The 7,956-nt window shown below is 45.7% G+C and overlaps 1 protein-coding gene across 1 annotated transcript in view; it reads left to right on the top strand.

Annotated features, from left to right (window-relative positions):
• Nucleotides 1–3,809: 3,809 nt before the first annotated feature.
• CUNH14orf39 (chromosome unknown C14orf39 homolog) overlaps nt 3,810–7,956 on the top strand; it is a 213,958-nt gene continuing 209,811 nt past the window's right edge. The window contains exons 1-2 of the mRNA XM_088473763.1: nt 3,810–3,850; nt 7,211–7,294. The gene's annotated coding sequence lies outside the window, so the exon portion shown is untranslated. The remainder of the gene's footprint in view (nt 3,851–7,210; nt 7,295–7,956) is intronic.

Genomic DNA, 7,956 nt, shown 5'->3' with positions numbered 1-7,956 from the left:
GTGTTTCAATGCCGTTTTAGAGGCGTACATAATTAACAGGCAGCGTCATAGTACACTTCACCAGCCATTTTTTTACTCTGTTTTCCTCGCAATGCTTGCGGTAGAAAAAAGCTACCACAAGCACTGCGTTCACATCCGATAGTGGTCGATGTACCAATGTTTTCGCAAACTTCCAGGAGATGACGTGGGGCAGTGGGCGTCTCTGCATTCGCTAAGGGGAGTCTGCATACACAAAGCGAACGCTCGTACAGGTAAGATGGGCTTGCTTATGCCTTGGTGAGCGATCGTTCCACCGACGCGTCACTTTCAAATATTTGTATACGCATCGAGCGAGCGTACGCTAATAGCGACCGGGTCTGAATCAGGCCCATAGTGCCCCTGATTCACATTACACCACATAGTAGTGTTCATTATTGAAATTATGACACACAGTAGTGCCCCTTTTACACAATGCCCACAGTAGTGCCCCTTATACACAATGCCCACAGTAGTAGTGCCCCTAATACACATAATGCCCACAGTAGTAGTGCCCCTTATGGAATTCCCCCAGCAGTGGTGCCCCTTATGCAGTGCCCCAGTAGTGGTAGTGCCCCTTATGCAGAGCCCACAGTAGTGGTGCCCCTTATGCAGTGCCCCCAGGAGTAGTGCCCCCAGGAGTGGTGCCCCTTATGCAGGTCCCCTTATGCCATGCCCCCATTAGTAGTGCCCCCAGTATTCATGCCCCTTGTAGTAATGCCCCCTGTGGTAGTGTCCCCTGTAGTAGTGCTCCAATAGTAGTTCCCCTGTATAAATGCCCCCAATTGTAGTGCGCCCAATAGTAATACTCCCTGTAGTAGTGCCTCAGTAGTAATGCCCCAAGTAGTAGTGCCCCCAGTAGTCATGACCCCTGTGGTAGTGCCCCTGCATAAATGCCCCAGTAGTAGTAATGCCCCTGTATTAGTGCCCCCAGTAGTAATGCTCCCTCTGTAGTAGTGCCACAGTAGTAATGCCCCAAGTAGTAGAGCCCCCAGCAGTAGTGACCCCAGTAGTAGTGCCCCCTGAGTAATGCCCCCAGTAGTAGTGTCTCCTAAGAAATGCCCCCAGTAGAAGTGCCCCCTGAGTAATGTCCCCAGCCGCTTGCACAAAAAAAAATAAAAACCTAATACTTACCTTAAGCCCTGCTCCAGCGTCTGCTGCCGTCCGGTCCGCTCGGTTGCTCCTTTGCACAATAACGTCTCTCCCATAGTGCACACTACAGGAGCCGGAAGCCGGAGCTCAGGAGTGAGCTCCAGCCTCCGTCTCCGGCTGCATGTCTGAGTGACAGACTGGCCCCCATGTCCTCCTTTCGAGCGCCCGCTGGTAACCAACAAGGGGGCCAGTCTGTCACTCAAATCGCGCTGGTGCTGCGCCGCGCCGCTGCACTGCTGACAGGTATCAGCACCAGGTGAGCTGACTGACTGCCTAGCTTACTGGGCGGGGCTTTCGGGAATTGGGGCTATGTGTACGGGGGGGGCGATCGCCCTAACCACCCCCCCCCCTGGATCCGCCACTGTGCTACAGCTGGTCACACGGTCAGCCATAAATAATGAGTATTCCAAATGTATGTCTATGTTCCTCACAAAATTATGCAATTATGCAATTTTTCTACTTTTACGTATTTTGCAAGATAGGTTGTGTCATGGCCGTAATAGGGCACGGATGCACTCTGTGCTGGTCCCGCCCACTGAGCATGTGGTATCATGAAGTAGCGTACATGACGTCGCACTGAAGGGGCGTGACCGACTGCTCAGGTAAATGCAGCACTAACCAGGCGGTGCTCTGTGGGCACTGCGCTCCGTGCAGCAGCACTGGTCGCGCAAGCCGTCACTCCCGGTCTCGTACCAAAGGGGGCGTGCTGTGAATGGTGAGTGACAGCACACCCCCTTTGGTGGGCGTGCCGGAGGCGTGGCTGCCCAGGCGGAGGCGTTCCAATGGGAACGCCTACCGTCTGGGGCCGGCCCCACTGACATCACAAGTGATGTCAATGGGAGTGCCTTCGGCTCTGATAGAGCCGAAAGCACTCCAGGGCTTGCGGCAACGACACCCTACCACAAGGGTCTCGTCGCAAGCCCGATGGTCAAGACCATCGCGACCATCTTCCTGGCCGCTCGCTATAGCTGTGGGTGGTCACCCACAGCTATAAGAGCGGCCAGGGGGCCGCTCTAAAAATTAAAAAGGACTGCCCTGATTCAGAGCGAGCGCTCTGTCAGAGCGTCCGGCTCTGAATCAGGGCCTCTATTTGTATTGTTGCTGCGTCTTTGGATGCAAAAGTGATGGGAAAATATACTAATGCCAGAGGAGGAGCCTGAGGACAAAAGACACCCATTGGGTTCGTGTACATCTCTGAATCAGCCCCAATGTGTACTTCTGCAAGCACCATGGGTTAGAGAAGGAAGTTGAGTTACTACTGCAGGGCCCAGATATTAACAACTACCCCTGGGATGACCATTGGTGTGTTAACCATCGATGGTGCCATCAATGGCAGAAAACCATCAGGTCTCTGCCATCAATGCCAAAGCCATCGACCATCAGTGAAACCATTGATGGTGGATGAATATCTCTATAACTGCCCAGCTTGTAAGGTGAGAGAACCACAAGGGGAACACTATAGTGTACACCCCAGTCTTTGTCTATTTGCGTCTCTGTGTGACTCTGGGTTTGATTCAGAGGTGGATGCAGTGTTGATGTTTGGATGCAAGTGACCGATGTTTTCATTGCTCATGCGCCCCAATGGTTTTCGTCAGAGGTTGCAGTGTGAATTTGAACACAAGGAGGGGGAATTTTGCACTTCTGGGTGGTAACAGGAGGGTGGGCTAGCCAGACACGGGTGTGTCACGGTCGTCGTGTTCAGCGACTGCAACTTTTTCTGTATTTGCACTGACTTTATCGCCCATGTCCAGGCGCACATCATGCGCCTCCATAGGGCTGGTGCAATGTTCGATGGAGCAACTTTTTACATAAAGCGAAGTCGGCGCCTGTCATAAGTCCCCTGCCGGGATTTGACAATCGGGGAGCCGGCTGTCGGCATTTCGACCACCGGCTTCTTGACTGCATCCCCTACCACCTGTCATTCAAGTGTTACTAATCTCCTGATTGCGCCTTCCGATTGGTCCTCGGAGCCTCTCGCTCCCCTTTGGTATTTAGCCAGGGCTGTGTGTGAAAGGAATAGAGCTAGAGGAGCTCCAGGCAAAATGGCTGCATTTAGGGGATCCAGCTGGGGGTAGAAGAGTAGATAATTATAGTAAAAGCTTTTTCACTAGGTGGCAGTACAGCTTTAATTTATTTTACAACGCTTTTGTATTGCTCACATGAAACAAAAAATAAATGTTGGAGCACATGAAAAGAATTGCACTTTATTAGGAACTGCTAGTATGCAAAGTTTGGTAAATGATTATAAGATAATAAAAAGTAGACATATTTGTAGCATATGATTAATCATAGCAACTGCAGACAAGGTTTCCTTTCCATCCCTTTCCAAAGGAGTGGAGACTGGAGAGTGGGTGTGGCCAGTCTGCACAGCGTGAGATTATTACATATACGAGCTATGGATGGGCTGTCACTCAGACGCCCGTGGTCACGCCCCTCACCTGACCGGCGCCATTTGCATAGTGGGCGCACGCTGTCGGCAGTCATTCTCTCTCGGGACAGTTTCAAGCCCAGGTTTCCCGCCTTTTTCCTGAGCGCACTTCGAGTCTCTCATAAGTGTACTGCGTGTTACATGAGCGGTATGTACCGACTACCGAGCCATCCCGCCTCCCCAGCCTGTGACACAGCTCTGTAATATCATTGGTGGACCGAGGGCAGTGTATGGGAAGCTCTAGGCGTCTGGCATGTAACGCTTGTATGACAGGCATGCATATACTGTATTATAGCTCGTGTTTAGGGTGATTTTAATTATGTTTGTAATGCACCTGATGTGGTAATATCTTTGTTCAGTCGGTGAGAATGTTAAGGGGTCTATTTAGGGCAGGGGCGTAAGTTCATCTCAGTCGCCCGGAGGCAAGTTAGAGTTATGTGTGTCCCCCTCCCCCCAAAAAAGGTCAAATTTGACACACACACTAAAACCCCCTTCCCTCCTCTCACCATCTCTCTCTCTAGGGGTGTTCGACCAATTTTCACGTTTTTCATGTACTTATTTTGTATCTAATTTTAGTTGTGCACAGTTATTTCAGCTATTTGTGCCACTTACACTAATATATATATTTACCCCTGAGAGAGAATGCTTAGTGGAGTGTAATATGACAAAAATGCACCACTAGTATTGAATAAAAATTGCATACAAAAAATAAATGCAAAACATTACAAATAAAAGAAGAATGAAAACAGAAATGGTAAAAGCAAATTGTCGTAATTCTTCCTGGGGAAAGTCTAGCAGCGCCCTGCCGAATTTTAAAAGGACAAAATCACCCTGCCCTTTTAGCGGCGCCCCGCTAAAACAGCCTGCCTTGTGCATTCCCCACCCGCGGGCCGTACTGTCCTGCGGGTGGGAAAAGTTGCAGTGACCGATTACTGCCCGGTTAATAGATGCCGGTGGCTATTCACCGTGAGGGGAGAGCTTGGGGGAAGCCCAGCACCTCTGTAAGTTCTGGGCAAGGCCCCAAGTGTAACGAGTTGGGAGCGTGTTACAAGGACACACCCCTTCCCTGATCAACACGCCCCTTTTCGGGAAGATGCCCTCCTGCGATTCTGCACCCTTCCCCCCCTTCTTTCTAGCAGGAACACTATAACCAATAGCTGGGCTCCAAGAACTGAAGGTTTGTAAAATCTAATTTTTTTTTTTTTATTATTAGAATTTTTTTATTGAATTTTAAGAAAACAAAACCGGTTTAGTAACAAAATATCACCCTTGGGTACTAAAGAGGATACAGTGGATAAGATAAACCAAATGCTACTGAAGGTCACAGAGTAGGTTACAGTCTTTGTAGACATCCAGTTCAAAAACCAACGTAGAATCCAGGATACAGTACAGAAGTTGATTTACAAAAACCTGTGCCCATAGCCTTCTGAGTCCCATCAAGGAGGGAGGTAAAACAAACCCAAAAAAGGGAAAGGAGAAGCAGCCCTGTCAAGGATAAAGTAGCTAGATAGAGACATCCTACACAGCTTCAGATAGAGATTGAGAAAGTTGAACTGCAAGACAAAATTTGAAATATTTGGGCTTAGATTTGCTACTTGCGTAGATATATTGCTCATTGCCAGTTGTGTCATTCACCAGTGCCATCCATTTGTGAAAACAGAAATACTCGGGCATCTATGTTCTGGCTATAGTCAATTTGGCCCAAACCTGCAGATTGACAACCTATTGTAATGTATTATCTAGTACGATGAAGGGACACCCCCGAAAGACCTTTTTTAAGATGAGAGGTGCATCACAAGACATTTCATTATTTTTATAATGGGTCCACTAAACTCTATGATTTCCACACATGCTTAGGAAACATGATTAAATCTTATGGATTGCTTTTGAAGATACATTTGCTTACTTACGGGGCTGGTATCTACTGATTACACATTTCATGTGGCTGTTTCCACTAGGTACAAATGTCTCTCCAAATATCCGTTATGAAAAGTTTGGTTTTGAGGTTTATTTCCTTAGAAGGAATTTGCCTGCACATAGTTTGACTCCAAATATGTCTCAATTGTGAGCTAGAAAAATTAACACATTCTTTGAGAAACATGCCTGGAATCCGGACTGCAATGTATTATTGGCAATTACATTTTTCAAACTCTCCTCCCTGATAAGAAAATTGGTATGTCTCGCCCTTCTGTAACGTGTGTTAAGTTGCGCTAAAATCAAAATATATAGTAAACATATTTAAAGGGAATTACGTTTAGGGCCATTTATCTGTAGAAGTGTTATGATAATAAACCCCATTACAGGTTGAGTCTCCCATATCCAAATATTCTGAAATACGGAATATTCCGAAATACGGAATTATTTTGGCATGACTGAGATAATGAAACCTTTGATTTTTGATGGTTCCATGTACACAAACTTTGTCTAAGGCACAAATTATTAAAAATATTGTATAAAATTACCTTCAGGCTGAGTGTATAAGGTGTATATGAAACATAAATGAATTTCATGTATGTACACAAACTTTGCTTGAGCCCCAAAATTAATGAAAATATGATATAAAATTACCTGCAGGCTCTGTGTATAAGGTGTATATAACACATAAATGCATTCTGTGTTTATATTTGGGTCACATTCCCAAGATATCTCATTATGATATGCAATTAATCCAAAATACGGAATATTCCATTATCCAAAATACCCCTGGTCCCAAGCATTTTGGATATGAGAGACTGAACCTGTACCAGCTAATTTAGATGATAATTTACAGGCATTTGTCCTCTTCTGTTTGGAATGTCTACCCCCAATGATACTGTTACTGATCTGATTTTCTATGTACCTTTTGCTCACTGAATCCCTCCCACCACCTGTGGGAGAGTTCCTCTTTTAGGCACTCGCTATTTCCATATTAAGAGTCACTCATTAGGCAGTCTAGGCACCTGCTTCGGGTCCAGTTGACACTGGGTGTAGAGCAAGATTGGGTGGGGTGGTGGCGGGGTGAATGACTTGGGCACCCTCTCACGAGTGCCTCCTGCAACCATTAGGCTGATCATGCTCCAGGGGCCGGACCATGGGGGCTCCAGCGGCACCCACAACCCTGTTGTAGTACTGAAGTTGAACTACTTAGTTATACCATCATGCACCTGGCACACTGCAGCTTTTTGGTCACAGACACCTTCTAAAAATGCTTCAAGACCGCGACACTGTCACAGTTTGCAGAGGAGTAACTGGACTACATAATTTGCATGCAAGTCATTTCACCCTACATAACATTAAAGTGATAAATTTGTTTTGGGTGGGAGGGGACACAAGAAGAGATTCATAGAAGTTGTCTTGGTTTATAAAGCATAGGGGGGGCCTGCAAGTAAACCTAATAAGCTTTAATTACCACATTTTAAAAAAATGTCAATGTACAATTAACAATTAGGATGTGAGATTTTCAAAGTTCTCTTTTAAGTAGAACGGCGGGAGGAAGGATCAAAATTGTCACAAAATTGCCCATAATTCTTATGTGCGGCCCTGTCTATATTACACCAATAAATGTTTCTGATTTATTACTCATATATTACATTGTTGATTCCCTAAGTAATGCTGATCTTTTTCTACATTCTATAGGTATATATACTGTATATACTGAGAGTGGGACAGTGTAAAGAGATTCCTGATCCAGACTTTTTTCCCAGTGCACAAGATATTAAGGTAAGATATTCAAGACAGTAAAGAAGGACATTATACAATATAAAACACCAATGCACATACAGATGTGTCCTCACTTGTCTTTACGGCAGTCACGTCAAACTGCTCCTCTTAGCGCACCTGGTTCCGTGAGACTCTGCTAGGTGTCTTTTTTGCATCTTTTTTTTCCGAAAATGTCTAAAGCCCCCCCATAATCCTTCCCAACGTTTATAATATACATATCTCTGAATTTCTATTAACATATAGTTTTCAAGTATTGTTACAGGTACAATTTAGTGTGCTGGGGGACATTTGGGGGATACCCCCCTTTCTGTTTTTTTTGTTTATTATGACCCCTCCCTTTCATGCATCTGAAGAGTATTGCCAAATTGATTTGAGCATCTTCCAATTTGTTATGTTTACCTACTGACATAGTGTCCGATCCTGCGATCGGAAACACCGATCCGCCAGTCGGAAATGTTGTCAATGTTTCCCAATATGTCGGAGGATCGGTGAAATGATACATGTTAAATTTCACCGATTTGCATATTTTAATCATGATCGGCAAATCAGTGAAATCTAACATATTGAATTTCGACGATCCTCTGATCCGGCATCTGTGGATCGCAGCATTGTGACATTCCGTCACTAGTGTATGGAGTCCCATAGTCACAATTCTATAATGA

This window comes from Taudactylus pleione, unplaced genomic scaffold (genome assembly GCF_031769625.1).
Source record: "Taudactylus pleione unplaced genomic scaffold, aTauple2 ptg000139l, whole genome shotgun sequence".
Taxonomy (NCBI): domain Eukaryota; kingdom Metazoa; phylum Chordata; class Amphibia; order Anura; family Myobatrachidae; genus Taudactylus; species Taudactylus pleione.
This window is presented reverse-complemented; position numbering and strand designations above follow the sequence as displayed.